The following is a 24,475-nucleotide window of genomic DNA, read 5'->3' on the forward strand; positions in this document are numbered from 1 at the left end:
CCCATGTAATAAAAGCACATAATCAAGCAAAACAAATTTTATATTGGTCATATCCCAAATGTTTAATGTTTCAATCTGTGTTTTGGGTTCATCACCTCTTTCTTAGGTTGTAAGTAATGTGCTTCATCATTTGCCTTCTGAAATTGTGGGTGGTGGTTTTATTAACAACAGAGCTTTACGCAAAAAAATGTTATTGTAGAAATTGTTCCCTTGGTTCTCCTTACATCAGTTTATAGAAGTCTTCTCAAGTATCTCAAAAACAGTTCCTTTTGTTATTCCTTTCAGTATAATAATGTTCTACTAATTTATATTGTATTAATAATTCAATTTATTCAATTGTTTCCCAATTGTTGAAGCCTCTTGCATTTTCCATTCTTTGCCATAACCAAAAAAAAATCTATATTAAGTTATATGCTAGTCTTTTTTCTCTTTCTTTCATTACAAGTAGCATTATCACTGGATCAAATAGCCGGCCTAGATAAGTTAATTTGAGGCCATAATTCCAAATTTCTTTCCAGAATGACTGGACCAATGAATAGTTCTGCCAATAGCAGTCCCTTGATTAGCACAGATTTTAGTAGTTTTGCCATCGATGCTGGCACTGTGCATCTGTCTGATTAGGAAGAAAATTGACAATAATTTTCCAATCATCTGTTCCATTTTGTTCCACTGACTTCTTTAGTTTCTCATCCTCCTCTCAGGTAGAACTTGTTTTACCCAAGTGATGTTTCCCAGTCTTGGGAAGTAGTTCAAAGTAGTAATGATCATACATCTCCATCTCTTCTTCATGCTCATCACTACTATATATGCTGTGCCTGGGTCTCCTGGTCATCCTGCTACTTAGGCACTTAGTACCAGGAAGCCAGGACCAGATGGAGAAGGGGCTGCCCCTGCCTTCGCTGACTACTTAATGGAGCTCCATACCCTATAATTTACATTTTTCCTTTTTTATCTAAATTTATTCATTTTCATCAATATGCATAAAAATATTTATAAGATACAAAATTTCCTCCCATGTTCCCTTCCCATCCCCCTGCCCCTCAGTGGTGAACAGTCAGATTAAGCACTCTACATGCATATTTTAATACACATGTTTATAAAGTAATAATTTTTAGATTGAGGGATTAGGATTAAAGATAATTTTTATAAAGTGTTCATCAGATTCTGCAGAGTTGCTTGTTGTTGCGTGTGTGTGTGTGTGTGTGTGTGTGTGTGTGTGTGTGTTTTGTTTTGTTTTTCTTCCTCTTGATGGGCATAACATTCTCTATAGCCAGTCTAATACAGTTGTTTTAGCTCTCTGAATTGCTGAGAGGAGCTGCTTCCATCAAGGTTGTTCATCTCACAATGTTATTTTGACATGTACATTGTTCTCTTAGTTCTAGTCCCTTTGCCCAATATCAAATCCCATACGTCATTACATGCTTCTCTCGAGTCTGACCATTTATGGATTCTTATAGTAAATTTATATTTTTATATTCAAGATTTTTGAGAATTACAGTCTTCTACTCCTCCCTCCTCATTTTAATTTCCTTTATCTTTAAGTTTTTGACTTCCTGTATTCTGATAGTTGTTTCCTTAAGAAATGGATCTAAAACCTTCTCAGTCTCTATCCATGCTGGAGAATTCATGGTATTCCAATGTTATTCTCTGTCCCAAATTACTTTTTGTGCTCAAAACTGCACCTAGTTGATTTCTTGCTCTTTCTTTCAGGATAAATGAACTTTGTCCTGACAGCTCTCCCCACCCCCACCCCCACATATTCACTTGTCTAACCAATATTAACATCCAACTTCCCAGAAATGTGTCCTGTCCTATTTCCCCTATTCCTAAATTCTCTGGCTCTAGTCATTTAGAGCTTTTCAGTGCTAGTGCTCCAGGCTGTTATCTGAATTTCTGGTGTTACCTGGTTGTCTGCCCCAGTACAAACTGTTTACAGTTTTCAAGTCTGGTGGAACATTATGATGGTTCCTGATCAAATTTTACTCTTGATGGAATATTATTGGTTGAATATTTGTTCCAACCAGGAATAACTTTTGAAGCTTTGGGTATGGTCTTCATGGTACTAGAAAAAAGGTATGATGAATGTGATGTGGATAGATTATTAAAACTATTATTTTCATTTTGTCAAATGTTTCTCAATTACATATAAATATTTTTAATCTTTTAAATGTTTTTTGATATCCAAATACTTTTATTCTGTCCCAGGCCTTCTCCTTCCTTGAGAAGACAAGTCCTTAGAGTTTAATTATACTTGTGAGGTCATACCAAACATTTCAATATTAGCCATGTTGGAAAATATTATGTACCCCTCCAAAAACATTAGAAAAATAAAGTACAAAATAAATATATTTAAATCTACAGTTCATAAATTCTCTCTCTCTCTGGAGATGGATAGCATTTTAGTCATGTTTTCTTTGAAATTGTCTTGGATCATTGTCTTGATCAGGATAGCTATGTCTTTAATGGTTGATCAACTTTCTTACTATGTACAATATTCTCCTAGTCTTTTTCACACTGCTTGATGTGAGCTCATGTAAGTATTCCAGGGTTTCTCTGAATTTATTCTGTTTATCATTTCTTGTAGCCCATTAGTATGCCATCACAAGTATATATAGCAATATTTTTACTCATTTCCCTAATGATGGACATCTTCTCAACTTTCCCTTAATTGACACCAACAAAAGAACTACTTTGAATATTTTTAATTCTATTTTGTTTCCTTTGGTCTCCGAAATATAAACTTAGATTTGTTATTGCAGGGTCAAAGGGCATACTTATTTTTTTGTAACACTTTAGATATTGTTCCAGATTGTTCTCTAGAATGGTTTGACTAGATCATAACACCACCGAGAGCACATCAACATTTGAATTTTCCCACATTCCCTCCAATATTTGTCTTTTTCCTATTCTGTCACATTAGCCAAACTGATAGATGTGAAGTTGATTTTAAGTTGCCTTTCTATAATCAGGTGAACCTAAGAGAATTTTTTGCTGTGTCTGATAACATTGATCTCTTCTGAAATTTTTCTATTTATATACTCTGACTATTTATAAATTGAGGAAAGAATCTTATCTTTAAAAATTTGTTTCAGTTCCTTAAATTTTTGTGAAATTCAATCTATATTTGGGAAACCCCAGTGATCCTGTTTTCCCTCTTATTTTGGTTGCATTAGGTTTGCTTGGGCAACCATTTTTTAATTTTGTGTAATCAAAATTGTCCATTGTATATCCTATAAAACTTTTCATTTCTTGTTTGTTCATAAATTTTTCCATCATCTATGATTTAAATTTTTTGATGCTCTGAATAATTATTAATTATAAAAATACAAATTAAAATAACTCTGGGCTGTCACCTCATAATATATCTTGTCAAATAAGACAAAAATGTTAAGTGCTAAATGTTGGAGAATACTGGAACATACTTTGAGAAAACACCATGTGAGAAAACTGGAACACTAATGCACTGTTGGAGGAGCTGTGAACTGATCTAATAATTATATACAGTAATTTGGAACTATGCCAAAATTACTATAAAGCTATATATTCAATATCACTACTAATTGTGTATCTCAAAGAGAATATAAAAAAGGGAAAAGGACCCATGTGCACAAAAATATTTACATTTCTTGTTTTCTGGAGGAAAGAATTGGAAATTCTTGAGGAATTGACTTGATAAAGGACTTGAGAAACTGTGGTATATGGTTGTGATGGAGTACTATTGTTCTATAAGAAATCATGAGAAGAAGGATTTCAGAAAAACCTGGACATGATTTACATCAAATGATGCTAAGTGAAGTGAATGGACCCAGGAGAATATTGTACACATTAACAGAAATATTATGTGATGATCAACTATTTGGATTTCTCAGCAATACAGTGATCACGGACAATTCTAAAAGATTTCTGTTGGAAAATGACATCCACATCCAGAGAAAGAACTATGGAGTCTGAATGCAAACCAAAACTTACAATTTTCAATTTTTAAAATTTGTTTTATGTTTTTTCTTCTCTTTTTTTATTCTGATTCTTCATTCACAACAAGAATAATATGGAAATAAGTTCAACATGAATGTATATGTAAAACTTATATCAGATTACTCATTGTCATGGAAAGGGGAGGGAATGGAGGGATGAGAAAAATGTGATACATAAAAAATCTTGCCAAAATGATTATTGAAAACTATCTTACATGTAATTGGATAAATAATTTTTAAAAAGAGGTAATTCAAATGCAATAAACTAATATTCATGCCTTCTAAAAAACAGAAATAGATCTTAGAGGGCAAGAGAGAAGCAGTAATCAAAGAAAACTTCAATATGTAAATGAAATATTTTAAAAATATATATTTTCTGCCTCATTAATTTACAAATTCCATTTTATGTCTAAATAATTTGTATTTTTCACCCAATTTTAGTATATGATGTGAAATTTTGGTGAATGCTTATTTTCTGCCAAACTCTTTTCAAGTAGTCCCTGAAATTTTTGTCCAATAGTTGTAAGTTCTATTCCCCAAAACTTAGGTATTTGTGTTCATTAAATAGTAGATTACAATGGTTATTTACTACTATGTGCTCAACTTATTGTATTGATCCAACACTCAATTTCTTAGTCAGCACCAGATTATCTGGATGATGACCTCTTTGTAATACAGTTTGAAATTTAGAATTGCTACTTCAGTATTCTTAACATATTTTTCTTTGATTTCCTTGAAAATCTTGCCTTTTTTCCACAAAATTTTTCTTCCTGTATTTTACAGTTGTATAATATAATTCTTTGGTAGCTTGGTGTTACCCTAAATGAGTAAATTTATAGGAGGAATGGTCATTTTTATTATATTGGCTCAACCTAACCTTGAACAATTAATATACCTTCAATTCTGTCTTTTTGTGTGTGTGTGCAGAAGGAAATATTGGAATTGTGTTCAAATAGGATTTGTTTTGGCAGGTAGACTCCCAAGTATTGTTTCCCATTATTATAAATAGTATTTCTATTTCTATCTCTTCCTTCTGGCTTTTGATTGTAATATACAGAAATGCTGTTGATTTTTGCTGGTCTATTTTTTGTCCTCAACTTTGCTAAAATTGTTAATTGCAGCAACTAATATTTTAGTTGATTCTCTAAGGTTTTTTTATGTATACCACCACACCACATGCAAAAGGTGATGGCTTTGCATCCTTATTGCTTTTTTGACTCCTTTAGTTTCTTTTACTGTTCTTACTGTTATGTCTTTCATGTCTAGAGAATTATTGAATTATAATGTTAACTACTATCCTGTTGAGGGTCAGCCCCAGGAGTGAAGATGTGTCTAGTGACAAAGGTCACCAGAGATATGCATGTATTCTTGCTCATTAAATGGAAGTGAAGCCTGATCTAAACATCTGTGGAGCTAGAGGTGTGGGAAACTTTCTGATAAAGAAGTCTACAGGCTTTGAAGGATAAATATCATAAATTTAATCAGGGAAGCTATGCAGCTGGGTTCCATCTGACTTGTCATGTCTGAGATAAGTTTTATTATAAAAGTCTGCATATTCAACAATAAAGTGAAGAGATGGTTTTCAGGACATTAAGTGTTGGCTTTCAAGGCACTAAGTGTTCATGTCACATCTTTTCAACCTGGCTCTCAATCAATGTTCAGATGCACACCTGACTTCTCGTGGGTGATACTATCTTTTTTTTTTTTTACTCTTGATCTTACTGGCAAGGTTTCAAGTTCATTTCTGTTATAGGTAATGCTTACTCTTAGCTTCACAAAGATTCTATTCATCATTTTAAGAGTGCTTCATGGCCCTGGAGTCAGGAGTACCTGGGTTCAAATCCAGTCTCAGACACTTAATAATTACCTAGCCGTGTGGCCTTGGGTAAGCCACTTAACCCTGTTTGCCTTGCAAAAAACCTAAAAAAAAAAGAGTGCTTCAATTAATTTCTATGTTTTCCAGAGCTTTTAGTAGAGATCAATGCTTATTTTTATTAAAAAAAAACCTTTTTCTGCATGTTTTCCTTATTGATATTTTTATCATTATTATAGATTTGATCAATTTTTTTTTAGGTTTTTCTAAGGCAATGGGGTTAAGTGGCTTGCCAAAGGCCACACAGCTAGGTAATTATTAAGTGTCTGAGGTCGAATTTGTACTAAGGTACTCCTGATTCCAGGGCCAGTGCTCTAAGCACTGTGCCACCTAGCCACTCCCAATTTGATCAGTTTTGCTGATATTTTTCCTAATGTTAAAACACTGATGAATTTCTGTTATAAATTACCAGTTCATAATTTATGAACTTTCTGATATATTGCTGTGATCTGCTTGCTTGTATTTTATTTAAATTTTTTGCATCACTATTCATTAGAGAAATTTATCTATAGTTTGTTCCTTTTTCAAATAGTTTGTATATATTGAGATTAAACATTCTTTAAATCTTTGGTCAAATTTACTGTGAATCTATCTGGTCCAAGGAACTTTTTTTCTTTTTCTTTTTTTTATACTTTTTTTTGCAAGGCATATGAGGTTAAGTGGCTTTCCCAAGGCCACACAACTAGGTAATTATTAAGTGTCTGAGGCTGGATTTGAACTCAGATACTTCTGACTTCAGGGCCAGTGCTCTATCCACTGCACCACCTAGCTGCCCCCAATTTGATAAATTATATTAATAATTTTCATAATGTTAAAACATCTGTAAATTTCTGTTATAAATTATCAGTTCATAATTTATCATCTTGCTGATATATTGCTGTGATCTGCTTGCTTGTATTTTATTTAAAATTTTTGCATCACTATTCATTAGAGAAATATATCTATATCTTTTTTTCAAATACTTTATATAGAATTGAGATTAAATGTTCCTTAAATCTTTGGTCAAATTCACTGTGAATCCATCTGGTCCAAGGAACTTTTTTCTTAAATAATTGATTTACAGTTTATTCAATTTCTTTTATAAGATAGGACTATTGAAGTATTCTATTTTCTTTTTGTTAATCTCAGCAATTTATGCTGGCAAATATTTATCATTTTTATGTATATTGTCAGTTTTATTAGCATGCAATTGAGCAAAATAATTCTTAATAATTACTTTACTTTCTTCCTTTTCAGTGAAAATTATGGACACTGCTTTCTTGGTATTCACTTTGGATTTTACCCAGGAAGGGAGGACCCTGAACCTTTTGTACTGCCTAAATACTACTGTTCAGATTCCCTCCTTCCTTGGAATGAGAAGTGATACTGATTTTCAGAGTACCTGATCCTTTGATTTTGGAAGTGATACTAACCCTCAGAACTTCTATTATCTCTCTCTTTTTTTAATTTTAAGGGAATTAAGATTAAGTCACTTGTCCATGGTCGCACAGCTAGAAAGCATCAATTGTCTGAGGCCAGATTTGTACTCAGATCCTGCTGACCCCAAGTCTGATCCTCTATCCCTTGAGCCATCTAGCTGCCCAGGTCTCTCTTCCCTCTTGACTAAAAGTTATTCTCACTGTACTTGAAATACATGACATGGAAGTGAATTTGGCAATGGAGGTGTATCTAAGTGCTACCTCAGAGGTACCTTGTAAGGTGTTTCTGACAAGCTGACAGAGATGCACACCATCTTTGACTTTAGAGTTCTAAAAACTACATGCTGCTTCTGTCACCATCACTTAATTCCATTGAAATTGTTTCATCCTTGCTAACTTCTTCCACATCATAGAACTTTTTTTATAACTTCCTATGTTGTCTTAGATTGGGAAAATAACTCTCTGTAAACTTCCATTGGCTCTGCCACTCTAAAATTTGATTTGAAGTGATATTTTAAGTGATGTTATGGAGGGAATGTAGGGGGAGCTCATCTTAGTGGATTATGTTTTAAGTTGATTTTGTGCCCTTAGCTGAGCTTGTATAGCCTCACCACTTCATTTATTGGTAGTGAAGTTGGGAAGGTTTGCTAATTGAGTTCAGGGTAATAAGTGACATTCTTTTGTTTTTGAACTTTCTTTTGAATTCTGGATGTTCATGGAGAACTGATGTAACTTTATCTTTGGTGAATAATTTCTATTTTGAAGAGTTTTAAGAAAAAAATTATGATCAGAAATGGTGTCTAATCCTCCATTTGCTGTTCACATGATTCAGAATTTCCTTTAATCTTTTAATTTTGATATTATCTTTAGTCATTTTAACCAGATTATCTACCTTTTTTCCTCACCACTCAGTCATTTGGTTTTAAAAATCTCTTTTTCAACTGCTGCCACCTGAATAAGAGCTTTTGCCATTTGGCAAATTTTAATGACCTTCTAAGAAATCCTCCTTACTTCACATTCTTTGCTTTCTATTTTTTAGTCATCCCACTATTAGTAGTTTTTTATTATGTCTCAATCTTTCATTATCACTTATCTACTTGGAAATATCCAGCAATTTCCTACTAGTTTTAAAATAAAACTCAAATGCTTTTGATAAATATTCAAAGTTCTTCACAACCTGACACTACCCTAGCCTTCTAACTGTATCATTTTAATCTCACTTCAGATAAAATATAGAGAGAATATCCCAGGACCCTGAAGCAAAGACTTTTTACAATAATCATGTCCCACCTCTTCCCTCTCTGCCACCTCCACCAATAAATCTTCCTTTCTAACCTTGTAGCCTTGACTGAGGGGATCAATCATTGTGAAAAACAGATCTTTTTTCCTTATCATCAAAAAAGAAACTGTTGATTAACTATTACCAAAAGACATCAGAATACAGAGAAGATAATTTGTCATCAACTAAGAAGTTTTTGGTCATAGGAGAACCTATGTATATGGTTAAACTATCTACTTTATTCTTTGACCTTCTCAAATTATTTAAACAAGAAATAGTAGCACATGGAAGTAGTAACACTCCCAGGCCACTGGTCCTGTTTCTAATACAACCAGTTGAAGTTAGCATTCAGAGAAGCAGTTTCAATACACAAAGTGTCAGACATCTTTGCCAACCATCTGACTGAAGTAGCAAGGCATTCTGAGGGGTAGATAGAAGACATAATGTACCAAGTAAATAAAACCACCACTAGTACCTTTATTGCCATCTCTCCTCAAATCTTGATGGAGACAATACACATGCCAGCACTTAAGAGCCTTTGGACTAAAAGCAATGCTGCCAGAACCATGCTTTGAAAAGCAAAGCTTATTGAGATGCAACTTAATAACTTGTCCTTCAAGCACTACAACTAGCTGTTAAAGTATCAGAAAAGAAAGTTCACATTATCAAAGTCATTGAAACTGTGAAATGATTAGCATCGCAAACTGATATGACTTTTATCAGTCAGAAATGACATTAAAGAAAATACATTGTGCTCTGTTTTGCTACTGTGTCAAAAGGGTCAAAACTTTTCCATCCTACTTGGAGTTGTTTTCTCCAATATAAGAATTTAGACTCCTTTAAAGCAAGAATTATCTTACTTTCAAATTATATCCCCATCTACTATCATAGAGATTGGCATATAGTAAATGCTTCATAAAAGCTTGTATTCATTTATTTATTCCATTTTTAATACTATATAAATCAGTCTCTGGTATGGAGTTAGAATTCAAAATGGTTAATGAAATCAACCCAGTATCATAGATAAGTCAACTATTTCAACAAAAAAATTTATTCAAAAATTTTTTTTTATGTTCTTGGTTTGGAATGATCAAAACCAATGCAGTCCTTACTTGAGCTTGCAATATATTAGAGAAGTGGAAGAAAAGAAGCTGTATGCTATACTCACAAATACATAGTATAAAAGCTAGTTCATGATAAAGGCAAAATGGAGAATTGCATAATATGAGGAATATGAGGGTTGGAAGCTTTCTTTAGGTTGAGTGCAACAAGGAAGACTTCAGCTATTGACAGAATATATAAGTTGAGATAATGAAATGCAGATATTTTTAAGCTCATTGCTGAAGATTAGGAGCTTTAAAAAGATTTCATTATTTGGAGCTTTTCTAACTGGATTCCTAAGTGTTGCTTTTCATTTAAATTTGAAAAAAAAAGTTCAGTTCTAGATGATGCTCTGTGTTTAGGATAACTCACTTCACAAAGAAGTCCCATAGGAACATAGCTTGTGATTCATCTTCAAGACTTATCTGTACTTCTTCCTGCAGTAAATATATATGTCAAAGAGATAGTGATAATCTTACATGAATCTCAATGTCGACTTAGCCTACATATTTCCCTTTTATCTCTTCTTTTGTCAAATCAGAATAGAGAGAAGATAATCTGTCATCAACTAAGAAGTTTTTGGTCATAGGGTAACCTATGTATATGGTAAACTATCTACTTTATTCTTTGACCTTCTCAAATTATTTAAACAAGAATATTGTTATTTGTTTCTTTGTATATGAATACTAGAGTTGGCTTTATTCTGAATCTTTCTGCTTTTCCTAGTATTTTTTCTTTCCCAAGTCAGGCTTGGGAATTAAGCCTTCCCTAAGCTGTTTCTTTCATACCATTTTAAATGTTTTGTTTGGATTACTCTTTTAGAGTTCAAAGGTGTCTGGTTGTATTTTTGGATTGAACTACAGGTCAGAGGCTCGTAGATTGAAATGCTTGATGACCCTTAACTAGGTAGTGAGATGGATGTACAAAAAATGATTTCGCATATAAGAAGAATATGATATGCCAGAAAAGCAGAAAAGGGAGCTAAGGGAAAAGAAAACAGCATTGGCTAGTTACCAAGGATCAAGTAAAGAATCAGGCTCTGGAAAAATAAATAGAATAACTAGTCTTGAAATTGCAAATCAAGAGCAATATAGAGGCTTGGTTTCATTCTCCTTTTCTTCATTATCTTTACTTTGATGCTTTATAAAGTGCTAATTCCTTTTGGATAGGTGGAGAGATATGCTTGGATTGATTAAACAGTATATTTGATAGTACATTGTTAGACACTAATTGGTTGGCTCCTGCATCATTTCTACTTGGGCAAAAAATCCTTTACAAGTTTGTGCTTAAGTCAACCTGAGTGACTTATGAGATTCTACTGTTAATTTTTTTTTTGGTTAAAATTTTAAGGGGCAGCTAGGTGGCGTACTGGATAAAGCACTGGCCTTGGAGTCAGGAGTACCTGGGTTCAAATCCGGTCTCAGACACTTAATAATTACCTAGCTGTGTGGCCTTGGGCAAGCCACTTAACCCCGTTTGCCTTGCAAAAAAACCTAAAAAAAAAATTTTAGTGTGAGAATTTACACATCAGCTATCAACAAATGCTACAAAATAGGCCTGACTTTAAGACTTAATTGAATTTAAAGTTCTACTTTGAATGTTATACACAAAACACATTATACATATGTATATATATACATGTAGGCAGGCAGACATACATTTGTATATGGGACATATGTACGTATTTGTACATGCATTTGTATAATGTATTCAGAAAAACCATTGATAAGTCCTTATCAACACACTCCTGGTTCTATGCTATTTAATAGGCCCCTTTCCTAATTAATTAATCAATAACCCACTACTTAAAGATTTTTTAAAAAGAAATAATTTTCCCCCTAAGGAAGCAGTGGAAAAAAATGAAGAGATTTTTTTGAAAGTTCATTAAAATCAGAAATCAGTTTCTAGTCTATATCAGATTTCTGGAAATGCATGAGAATACTGGTCATGGAATATAGAGTCATAGAATCTATGTGTTGAAGAAGCAAAAGAGATCTTAGAGATCATTTTGTCCAAATTATTTTTTCTTTGTAAATATACTAATACTTTATCTCTAAGTAAAGCTTTAAGGTTAGCCAAATTCCTTTTCTTCTCCCAATAATCTTTTGGCGTTAAATAGTGAATGTATTCCAACCAACATGTAATAAGGGAGCCTGAACCTCTGAAACATTAAGTTACTTGCTTATGAATTAGCTAGAAAAGACAGTCTACATCCTAAGGGCAGCACCTGAATTCAATTCACTACTTCATTCTGGGTCCAGGAAGGAGATTAGATTCATGGAAGATAAGTACTGTATTAAAAGTCACAGTTTTTGGCAAAGCTGGAACTGTCAAATGTGCTGAATCCTCAATGAATGATCTGTCTAGTCCACTATACTTATATGAAGTTCTCATTATCTATTAGCTTCTAAATTAAAACTTTTTTCAAGTTTTTAAAAAATGAAATAAATTATTATTAAAGCAAAACAAAATTTTCCCCAAACATTTGTGTTTCTTCTAATTTTTAAATTTTTAAATCTTCTAATAAGACTGAATACCAAAAGAAAATTTTCTATCATTTAGATTAAGGACAAGCAAAGTCTGGATTAAGTAAGAGAAAATTTTGAATTAAATAATTTTTAAAAGAATTTAATGCTATTCCTTTCAAATACAGAAAAATAAAATCAAGTCAAAGGAGTTAATAAAGCATTGCTGAATTCTGGAAATCAGAATTTTAAGGGTAATTTAATTTAATTTAATTAATAATTTAATTTAAAAGTAATAAGTAGGAATAATTTATTACATCTATATTTAGACATTACTAGATATCCCCAAAAGACAACATATTTTTTAAAAATTAGTTTCTCCAAGTGTAAATGATTCATTATGAATTCAGTATAAAATATTAATAAAACCAGTTAATCTTGCTTTATTTTAATTTAGAAGAAAAATAATATCAAGACAAATGATCATTTTAAAACTTATTCCTATAAACATTTAATTTGATTTTTTTTGTTTCTGTTCAAAATTCTTCTTATATAGTTTGATGCATATATATGTATACAGATAGATAGATAGATAGATCTTCCCTTCTGTTTCTGTATTTTCCACGGAGTATTTTTTTTTTAATTGTGCTCCTTACTTTCATATTCTTAATTGTATTGTTGAATCTCAGATCCTGAATGAAAAGTGGAAATTGACATTTTATATTCTCACACTTTCCTTCTTTATATAATAACAAATCATTTTAATATAGATAGAAAAATATTTTTCTTTAAATTAGATTAAATTCAGCAAATTCTAAGCATTAGAATTATTGATTGTGAGGAAATGGCTATTTGCTGATCATTTATAAATTGTTTTGCAAAATGACTTAATTATTTTGCAATTTTATCATTGCATTGTTTACAATTGTTCCACAACTCCTTCAACCTTGAATTTTACTTCTTTTCTTAATTTTTGAATTTTGATAAATATTCAGAGATTTTAAAAAATATTATTTGTTTATATACTGAATTCATTTACAAATATGTGCATCCTTTTTATCTACCCAGAAAGGCTTCCCCTGGAACAAATATTTTTTTGAAAAAGATTTGTTAAATCTATTTCATACATTAACAACATATGACAGTACATGCCACATTTCACTCTCTTCAGTCTACCCCTAGGTAGAAAGGAGGGAGATACATATTCTCACCTCTTTTTGTATGAAATATATGTAAGATTATATTTACTTTCTTGTTCTCTTCTTTTTTATTTTTCAGATATTATGAATATTGTTTTTCTGGGTTTTACCTTTCTCTGCATCAGTAGATGTCTTTCTATTTTTCTTTGAATTGTTGTCATTTTTTAGAAGTACAATAATATTCCATCCTCAATATGCTTAGGAATTTCCCAGTTAATGGACTCCCACTTTATTGCCAGTACTTTACCAACACAAAATATTTTTTTTCTATAAATGTTTTAAAAAATTTAATTTCTTTATTTTTCTTTTCCTTACTAATTTTGAGATCTGTGCTTAATTGTAGGAATTCTAAGTCAAAAGGTATGATCATTTTAGGTGTTTTTTTATCAAAATTCTAAAATTCCAAATTATTTTCCAGAATCTTGTGCCCAATTTATAGCCCTCCATTATACCAGTAAATCATTATAATGTCTTCCTGAAGACCATCTAAAATTGAATCTTTATAGCTTTTGGTATCCTTTCCAATTTTCTGGGTGCTTCAAAATCCTTCAATATTATCTTACATTGCATTTCTGTTGTTAGTGATTTATAGTACTTTTTATCTAATCATTAATAGCTTTCACAGCTTTTCAGACATTACAATTCATATCCTTTAACAAACTATCTATTGGGAAATGAATGTTGGTCTTCCGTTTTGGGGAATGCTGATACACCATATATTTAAAATCACCCTCTTTGTTTTTACCTAGCTATGACTTTCTATACTTAATAGACTTTCTGTCAATAAAATATTAATTGCTTTTGTTTCTTGGTCTATGTATAATTTTGTTTTCTAGGTAATTCACATTTATTCTTATACATTATTACATGAAATTTGCCTTCTGACATTTCCTGACTGTTTTTTATGTTATTTTATACAAATTACTAAAACTAGAAAGACAAGACTTCATATGATTTTCCTTAAGATTTAACGTTTTTTTATTATACATAGGATTTTGAAGAATTGCAGAAAGCAGTACAAGATATAATTAAATAATTTGGATTAAAAGGTACTTTGATAATGTGACTATATTGGTAGTGACTGACTAAGCATCTCATCTTCTCAAGGTGATTTTAAAACTTTCTCATATTTATTATTTTTGAGAGAAGACCAGAGGAATGAGCAGATAAAGAGTCTGATTCTCTAATATTGTGGGTATTTGAGCAGATTTGACTCCCTTGCTTTTTTTCAATTGTACTCTTTTTGAAGAAGAACCTAAATAGTACTTTTGTTTAAGTTAAATGTTATTCCTCTAAAACTTAATATGTATTAATTTATCATAAATATATTTTTATGGAGAGGCCATATTTCATTTCAACCTATCCCTGTGAAGCTGTTGCAGACTGCAAATGAGAATAATATGATTCTACCATGGCAATATGATCATGTGAAAAGATTACTAGATGAGAGTTCAGAAACTAAAGCAAATCATTACAGATTTAGAAATTATAATTATAATTAATAATGTGAAAGAATTGCATTAATTGATCTAAGCATCTATGTGGTACAATGGATAGAGTGCTGGACCTATAGTCAGAGTTCAAATCTGGCCTTAGGTACTTATTAACTGTGTGTCCCTGGGCAAGTCAGTTTGTTTGCCTTAGTTTCCTCATCAATAAAATCAGCTAGAGGAGGAATGATAAATCACTCCAATATCTTTGGCAAGTAAAGGTGTAAGGTCACAAAGAATGGATCACAATTGAAAATGACTAAACCACAAGACTCCTTTCAATTCTAAAAACTATAATTTCAATTCTACTTTTTCCAAAAAATGCCCAACAAAAAACCCCAATCTTTAACCCTATATGTTATATGTACACTCTTTCATACTGAATATACCTATATGATTTTTTTAGCTGTTACTAATAAGTTCCAAATCATGCATATTTCTTTTTTAACTATGGAGCTAAACTATGTAGAGAAGAGTGTGGGGTTCACTTGTAAAGGTGACTCCACATATGGCAAGAGCTATCCTTGTGTTTGGCTCCAAATGAGATTGAAAAAAAAATATTTATTGTTTTTTCTTCTTCAACCCCAGTCTGCAAGAAATATTTTCAGTCCTGAGAAGAGAAGGTTATGATGGAGACCATTTTTTCCCTTCATGTCTTCCCAATCTTGAACTTTCATCTCTTGAACCTGGAATCTAACTTGAAATTCATAGAAGACTGCTACTTAGGGAATATTTAAGGGTCAAAGGCTATGCATAGTTCTTAACACTTTGGGCAAAGTCGTGAAAAGCTTTCCAGAATGTTTAGATCAGTGTGCAACTCAACCAATGGTGCATTAGTGTCCCAATTTTTCCACATCTCCTCCAACATTTGTCACTCTCCTTTTCTGTGTTAGATATGAAGTGGTCCTCAGAGATGTTTTAATTTGCACCATTTTCTAATTTAGGAATGACTTTTGTTATTATATAATATTATTTAATATGTAAATTTTTTATATATATTTGACTCAGTTCTCTATATACTTGAAAAATGAGTTCTTCAGTGGAGAAAGCTGCTGTAAAAGTTTTTTCTTTCCTTTTAATTTTGTTTGCTTTGATTTTGTCTCTGCAAAAAAAGCACCTGTAATATTAATGAAATCAAAAATTATCCATTTTACAGCCTCTAGTACTCTTGTTCTCTATCTTAATCATAAATTCTTCCATTATCTATAAATCCAAGATTTAAACTATTCCATTCTTCCTTAATTTGCCTAAGACAGCACTCTTTAAATATAAAACATGTATCCATTTTGTTGGATTTGATTTATTAATTAGAAGAAAATTCTTCTTATGTCATAATCTTATCTAGACTTCTTTGAGTTCCAAGACTGAGTTATGATCATATGAGTTATAGTTGTTATTTAAGATTAATGAAATTGATCTAAGATTTGTCCAGTTTGACCTCTGAAAAGCACTGGAGATGCTGGTCAAAAGGAAATGGAAGAGAATTACCTTCTAATTAAAGAAAATATTTAAATTTATATAGAAGGCAATTTAACTTGTATCAGTGAAATCTAAGGAATTGATTGTTTATTAGCTAGTGTAATTGTTATTTTGATATTAGTCTTTTTCTTTTGATTTTTGGCATGACAATGGGGTTAAGTGACTTACCCAAGGTCACAGGACAAGGTAATTAATAAGGATCTGATCCAGATTTGAATTCAGGTCCTCCTGATTCTAAGGTCAGTACTCTATCCACTGAAGCACCTAGTTGCTCCCAAAATTAGTCTTTAAAATGAGAGGTTTCTTGGTGCCAGGGCATGTAGACAAGATTAAAAGGATGTGATATTCATAGCTGAATCAAATATGATTGAACTTTTTACAGATGCTTAGGGATGATTGTGAAAATGCCTAGGGTGATTACAAGATCCTTTTGAAGCTAAAGACATAGGCTAATTCAGGACTGCCCAAACTTACTTAAAAAAAAATTATTGAAACAGCAGACAATATATTTGTTTTTGACATTGTAGCAAGAGCTCTGTGATAACTTGCCTTTATTTCGTAAAGTATTTAGTACATTCATGGGCACCACCCATAAAATCACCCCTCAGCTGCATCTTAGATAGACCTGCTCTAATACATAAGATGGTTGATTGAATGGTCCCAATCATCACAGATACTGGCTTAATTATGTTTTAGAATTTCATTAAATGATATAAATTAGTTATTAATTTGTTACTTTTCAGATACTGTACAAGAAACATAGTTTTGGAACATTAAGACTTGTTCTATTTAAATTAGGCTATTTAGACAAAAACTAAGAGCAGAAGATAAAAGTTAAAGGGAAACAAGTATCTTAACATATGAAAATAGTTTTAACACTTATAAATAGTCAACAGGTAAAAAAATGGATTTTCCTTTGTTCGAAATATTCAAATGAAAGTTGGGTTTCCATTGGAGATGAGATTTAATGCTCTTTTGCCAAAAAAAATGAACAAAGGATGGCTCTAGCCAAAATTTAGAGGGGCAAATTCCAAAGAAAGACTGAGTGATATATTTTCCCAGTCCAAGACAACTTAGAAGTTCCAAAGGAAAGGTGTGTTTCACTGGGACCAGGGGTTGGAAAAAAAGCTGCAGTGCAGCCCAGCCCAATCCAGCCCAGAGATCACCAGCAATAGCTTGAAGGGGTGGTGAGAGAACTCTGCTGCACATTGACTGTGGAGTGAGAAGTACTGCCACAGAATCTGCAGCAATAATTGGGAGAAAGCAGCCTGCACCCCCAGAGATGGTAAGGAAAGTCTGCAGGGATTTCTCTGCTCTCCCAGGGGTTGCACTCTCCTGTTTGCCTACACTCAGATATTGCCATTGGGGCTTCCATACTAAATAACCAAGCTGGAGCTCTCCTTATAGCCCTAGGGCAGAAGGAAGTGCTGTGGTCATCTATATATCAAAGCACAGGCTAGAGAGCATAAGACCTTGGAGGAATAAAGGTCCCAGTGAGGTGCCCCCCCCCAAAAAAAAGCAAGCCCAAAGCCTTGGAAGTACTGTAAAATACTCTTGTACTGAGGGAAATGAGTTAACAACAGAAAAAGAAGTATCTGACCAGAGAGAATTACTTTAGTCGAATCAAAATTCAAAACACATATTCAGATGATGACAAAATCTAAGCTTCTATTTCCAAAACCTCCAAGAGAAATAGAAAATGGGCTCAGACTATGGATGAACTCAAAAAGACTTTGAAAAGCAATTAAGGGAGGTGGATGAAAAATTGGGAGGAGCAATGAGAACGATGCAGAAAAATCATGAAAACCAAATCAAAAACTTGGTGAAAGATATACAAAAAAATACTACAGAAAATAATATATTAAAAACCAGTTTAGGCTTAATGGAAAAAGCAAAACAAAAGGCAAATGAGGAGAACAATGCCTTAGAAAGCAGAATTTGCCATCTAGAAAAGGAGATGAAGAAGAAAATAATTCTTTCAAATGCAAAATGGAACTAAAGGAAGGTGATCTTTGCAAGAAAGCAGGAAGATATAAAACTCTGCCAAAAAAGCCAAAAATTAGAAGAAAATGTGAAATATCTCATGGGAAAAACAAGCGACGTTGAAAACAGATTCAGAAGCAATAATTTAAAAATTATTGGGCTATCTGAAATCCATGACCAGGAGAAGAGTCTAGACTTCATTTTTCAAGAAATAATACAACAAAATTGCCCTGAGATCCTAGAAGCTGAAGGCAAAATAGAAATTGAGAGAATTCACTGGTCACACACTGAAAGAGATCCCAATAGAAAAACTTCCAGGAATATTATAGCCAAATTCCAAAGCCCACAAATCAAAGAGAAAATTCTAAAAGCTGCCAGGAAACAAGCAATTCAACTACCAAGGCTCCATAGTCAGAATTACACAGGATCTGGCAGCATCTATATTAAGGGCCTGTAGAGATTGGAATATGATATTCTGGAAGGCAAAAGATCTTGGTTTACAACTGAGAATCAACTATCCAGAAAAACTGAACATGCTCTTTCAGGTGAAAAGATGGACTTTCAATGAAACAGGGGACTTTCAAACTTTCCTATTGAGATTACCAGATCTGAACAGAAAGTTTGATCTCCATGTACAGGACTCTGGTGAACCATAGAGGTAGTGGAAGAGACTGACTAACCATGAGGAACTTGATGATGTTGAACTGTTTATATTCCTGCAAGGGAAGAAGATATTGATAGCTCATGTTAACTTTCTCATTTATAAGACCTGTTAGAAGGAGTATATATAGACAGGACACAGGAAGGAGTGGAATATAATGGTATAATATACTAAAAAGATGGAGTCAATGGGTGATAAATGAAAGTACTGGGAGGAAGGGAGAGGAGATGAAGAAGAAGCTGAGAGATTTCACCTAAGAGTCAAGAAAAAGCTTTTTCAATGGAGTGGAGGCGGGGAGGTAATGGGGAATGAGTGAGCCTTCATTCTCAATGTAAATGGTTCAGGGAGGAAATGACATACACATTTAATAGGGTGAGGAAATCTATCTTTTCCTGGAGAAGGATGGGAGGAAAACGATGGGATTAGGGGGAATGGGGGAATGGAATGGGGGGGAATAGGTGATAGAAGAGAGTGAATATGGAGGGAGACAGTACTCAGATTCAACATACCTTTGGACAGGGCCATGATGAAAGGAGAGAGAGAATAGAATAAATGAGATTGGGGTAAATAGAGTGGAGGTACATTTAATAATAGCAACTGAGGGAAAAATATTGAAGCAACTTCTCAGTTGGACTTAAGATAAAGAAAGCAACTCATTGAAAGAGTCATTGAAATCTGAACACAGACTGAAGTACAATTTTTTTCCTCTCTCTCTCTCTCTCTCTCTCTCTCTCTCTCTCTCTCTCTCTCTCTTTCCTTGAGTTTTCTCATCTTCTTGGGGCGGAAGGGGTTTACTCTTATAGCATTCAATTTACATCAATGTATGGCATGGAAACAATGTAGAGACTGTCAGACAGACTTCTAATGGGGAGGGAAGAGAGGAGGTGGGAAAACTGCAGAATTCAGAGCCTTGAAAAAAATGAGGGGTGCAAATTACTGTTGTTTATAATTGGAAAACAAACAAAATGTTAAAAAATAAAATAAAATAGGTCACACAAATGTCAGTGTTTTGGAGCTAATAACACATTTAAAATTCTTCTAGGATGTATCTTAAACTAAAGTTCTTTAATCTAATGTGTAATTTAACCTTATTTTTTGATGTGCACTTAACATTATAATGTTTAAACCAGAAGACACAATAGAGGTGATCAAATCCAATTATCTCATTTCATAGTTTTCCTTCTCACAATGCTCTTGATGTCTTAGCAAGTTAGATGTTAATGGACACTGGTTTTTACTTTTATGTTTATATATGTATATATATGCATATATATACATATATATACATATTACATTTATATAAAATATGTGGAAAAATGCCTTTTTTGGGAAATAAAGATTTCTATTTAAAGTATCTTTTCCAGTCTAATAACAACTTGTCCCATTCTTTCTAGGACACTGAAGTAAATTATGGAATGGATCGAGTGAATCACTCTGTGGTATCTGAATTTTTACTGCTGGGACTTACTGATTCATGGGAGCTCCAGATTTGTCTCCTCCTATTATTTTACGTGATTTATTTGTCTACTATTTCAGGTAACATTCTTATTATGACCACAGTTATCACTGATTCCTGTCTTCATTCTCCCATGTATTTCATGTTAGCCAATTTGTCTTTTGTGGATTTATGGCTTTCCTCGGTCACCATTCGCAAGGCAATCATAGACTTATTTTAGAGATTGTAAGACTATATCTTTTGAAATCTGCATGTGGCAGGTTGTCTTTGTACATTTTGCTGCAGGTGCTGAGATGGTATTGCTAGTCATCATGGCCTTTGACCGTTGTGTAGCTATATGCAAACCCCTCCACTATACAATCATCATGAGCCAACATAGGTGCATTTGACTTGTAGTTATCTCATGGGTTATTGGGCTTGTACATTCAATTAGTCAACTGGCTATGACTGTGAATCTGCCTTTCTGTGGCCCTAGAGAGATTGACAGCTTTTTTCTGTGATCTTCCACTGGTGATTGAACTTGCCTGCATGGATACTTATGGTGTAGAATTATTGGTGAATGCTGATAGTGGATTCCTTGCTACAACCTGTTTCATTTTACTTTTGATTTCTTATACCTATATCCTATTCACTGTTCGCCATCACTCTACAGATGGAATATATAAAACCTTATATAATATGAAACTAGGAATAGCTAACATGTTGGATGACAAGAGATAGAATTTATAAAAACTCTAAATAGAATAGAATAATGATCTGGCTGAATAAAATACAAATTAATAGGGATAAAATTCTTACATTTACAGTCAATAATCAACTGCACATTTACAGAATTATAATGTTGAGATAAATTGGGACTTCTGTAAAAAAGAAAAATCCCAGTGAATGACACATTTTTTTAGTTTTGGCAAGGCAAATAGTGTTAAGTGGATTGCCCAAGGCCACACAGGTAAGTAATTATTTAGTGTCTGAGGTTGGATTTTTAACTCAGGTACTCCTGACTCCAGGGCGGGTACTCTATCCACTGCACCACCTAGCCAACCCTGAATGACACTTTTGATAAGAATCAGTTTCTTCACTGGAGCAGCCAGTGAAGCTGAAATGAGCTGTTTTTTTTAAATGGGAATACAATAGTCCTGAAGATCTTCTATGTCCTACTCAAGTCATCTTTGGAATATCATGTCTATCTCTAAGTGTCACATTCTAGCATAGATGCTGATAAGATGAAGACCATTTCAAGAAGGGACACAAAAATAGTAGCAGGACTTGAAATCATACTGGACATGTATTGTTCAAAGAAAATGGTTATATTTACCTTGGACAAGAGAAAATTTGATTAAACTCTATATGGAAGAGGGATATGACATTTCTTGTTTAACCCTTGAGCTCAATGAATATTACAAAAATCAGGTTTTAGATTGATAAGAAAGAAAAAAACTATAAATAATGTTATTCAGTATTGATAGGTGGGAGATGGCAGATGCTGCCTCAGTAGAAATTGAATTATTTTCTCTGTGGCATTACCCAAGTGGAAGCTAGATGAATCCTTGGGTGATGTTGAGGAGATTCACAATAAAGTTTGGATGGATTATCTGGCCACTAAGTCCCCATCCAGTTGTTGGGTTCTATGATTCTCTCATCCTCTTTTACTTAAGTTCTGAGTTTCAAACTGTTTCAAGCAAGTCTTAAAGAGGGATGGATTAATGAAGATCTTATAAAAGCTATAGACCCTCATGAGCAATAAAGTAAAGAGGAAAAATTTTAAATTAAAATAAAAAAATAATAATAATAGGGGCAGCTAACTGGCACATTGGATGGAGCACTGGCCCTGGAGTCAGGAGCACCCAAGCCCAAATCTGGCCCCAGACACCCAACAATTGGCTATCTATTATGTAATTTTGCTATCTCTTATATTTTATTTTTCTTCCTTAGAAATAGGATCTCTCTCTCATCACATTCAACTTAGATCAGTGTATACCATGGTAACAATGTAAAGATTAACAGACTGCCTTCTGTGGGGGTAAGGGGATGGAAGCAAGAATAGGGGAAAAACTAAAACTCAAAATAAATAAAATCTGTCTAAATATATATATATATATATATATATATATATATATATATATATATATATAGTATTAAGGTCTTTATTGGGAAGAAAAATGAAAGCTTTGCCCATTTAGTATCTAGTGCAAGCTGAAATTCTATTGTAAGATTCTAAGTACATTCAGGTAAATTGTATGGATTGTGCTTGCATATGGATTTTCATTTGCACCTCAACTTATGATTATCAACTGTCAAAAATAGTCAAGTTTGTGGTACAAAAATGTTGCTTTTAATCAAAATTTCAGGTCTAGCCCCATAGCCTGAATATTCCCAATTTTGCTATAGACTTTTATTTATCCTTATTTTTATTTCCTCTACCTTCTCCTAATCCTCTCCCTCTTAGTTCCTCATCTTTTCATGTCTTCCATTTATCTTTCCATTTCAGTTTTTCTTTCTACAATTTGATTTATAAATTATTTCATCCATTGACTTTTATTTAACAACTATATTTAACAATTATATCAATCAGGTAGACCTAGCAGCCTAATTGGGAATGCAAAACATACAATATAAGAAGAAAAATAACATAGGACTAGATGTTCTAAGTACCAAATCTGCGGTATGGAATAAAGGCTCCAAGAGTTAAAAGGGAGGAGCAATTATTGACAACTGGGCTAGTCAATACAAATTTAAGCTAGTCCTTGAGCAAGAATTTGGGTGGGAAATGTATTGTGGAAGGACTACCAACTAGATGTGAGACAATGAATTGAGGTGAAGATGTATAAGACACAACTGGGAAACAGTGAATAAAGCAGTTGGACTATAGTTCAGGGCTCATGGAGATGAAGAGTAGAAATAAGGGTAACTAGTGAAAATATTCACTGATACCTTCCATTGCATCATCACAACAATCAATACAAAAAGTAAATTGCACCCGAAGTAAACATTACTGTGAATTGCATTCACTTGACAAAATTATGGTCTCAAACTCAGTGAACAAATTTATTGGAATAGACTTCAGCTATTTGTATTATTTCTTTGAACTTTAAAAGTTCTTACTGGTTCAAGAGAGTAGACAAACAAGGTCAGCAGTATGTAGGGGATAATATCCAGGCAGACTATCTTGTAGTATTGGATATCTAAGAATGTTTGTTTTCAGCTTGTCAATCTATTTGGCGCTTTGGAAGAAGGTTTTAATCATATCCTGGTTTGGGGCCAGTTAAATTCTATCATTGTCAATCTAGCTTGGGCTACTATTCTGGGTATATTTATAAGGCTGGAAATGCAGAAAGTGATTATTTCAGGATACAGAGAAAGGAGACATATGTTTTATGGATACATTTTTGTTAGACATTAATGATGATGATATCTAGATAGTATTTATATAGTGGTTTAAAGTGTGCAATATTCTCTATACATCTTATCTCATTTTTCCTCATAGGAGCCCTGGGAAGAAGGTTCTATTTTTATCTCCCTTATTTAGGTTAGTTAATTGAAACTCAGATGTTAGGTGGCTTATCCAGGGATATACATCTAAGCAACTGAAAGTCTGAACTCAGGTCTTCTTGAATCCTAGTATAATGTTTTGTCTACCATGCCATCCACATGATAGTAACTTTGGTAGCTGAATAGGTTTATTTATTTTTGCCCTGTTCCTCTTTTGAGGCAATGATTCTCGTGTTCCTTTATAAATTGAGAATCTTAGTTGCTGTAATGACCTCTTTTTTAATGTAGGTGAGGATTCCAATATTATAAGTTTTAAGATGAATAGCAAACTGAATGGTAGTAGTGGAGTCCTAGAAAAGAAAGAGTTTTGATAGTTATATAGGATTGATATGTCATTGATTTTGGGTTAAGTGACTCAAGGAGTTTTTTTAGGATGGAAGACTAGTAGAAGGGGAGAAAAAAATAGGTAATTTTTTAACCTCTGAATTTGGGATTCATTGATTTGGATATTCACTAAAACCAACATTTTTCTCATTGGACACAGAAAAATCATTATTTTATCTTACTGGTGTACTAAAAATAGTTAAAAGTACCTTGTATAATTAAGA

At 32.9% G+C, this 24,475-nt stretch overlaps 1 pseudogene; it reads left to right on the forward strand.

The window, feature by feature from the left end:
- The window catches only part of LOC141522827 (olfactory receptor 4K15-like), a 37,878-nt pseudogene extending 16,780 nt beyond the window's left edge, over window positions 1-21,098 (forward strand).
- Window positions 21,099-24,475: the final 3,377 nt, after the last annotated feature.

This window comes from Macrotis lagotis, chromosome 4 (genome assembly GCF_037893015.1).
Source record: "Macrotis lagotis isolate mMagLag1 chromosome 4, bilby.v1.9.chrom.fasta, whole genome shotgun sequence".
NCBI lineage: Eukaryota > Metazoa > Chordata > Mammalia > Peramelemorphia > Peramelidae > Macrotis > Macrotis lagotis.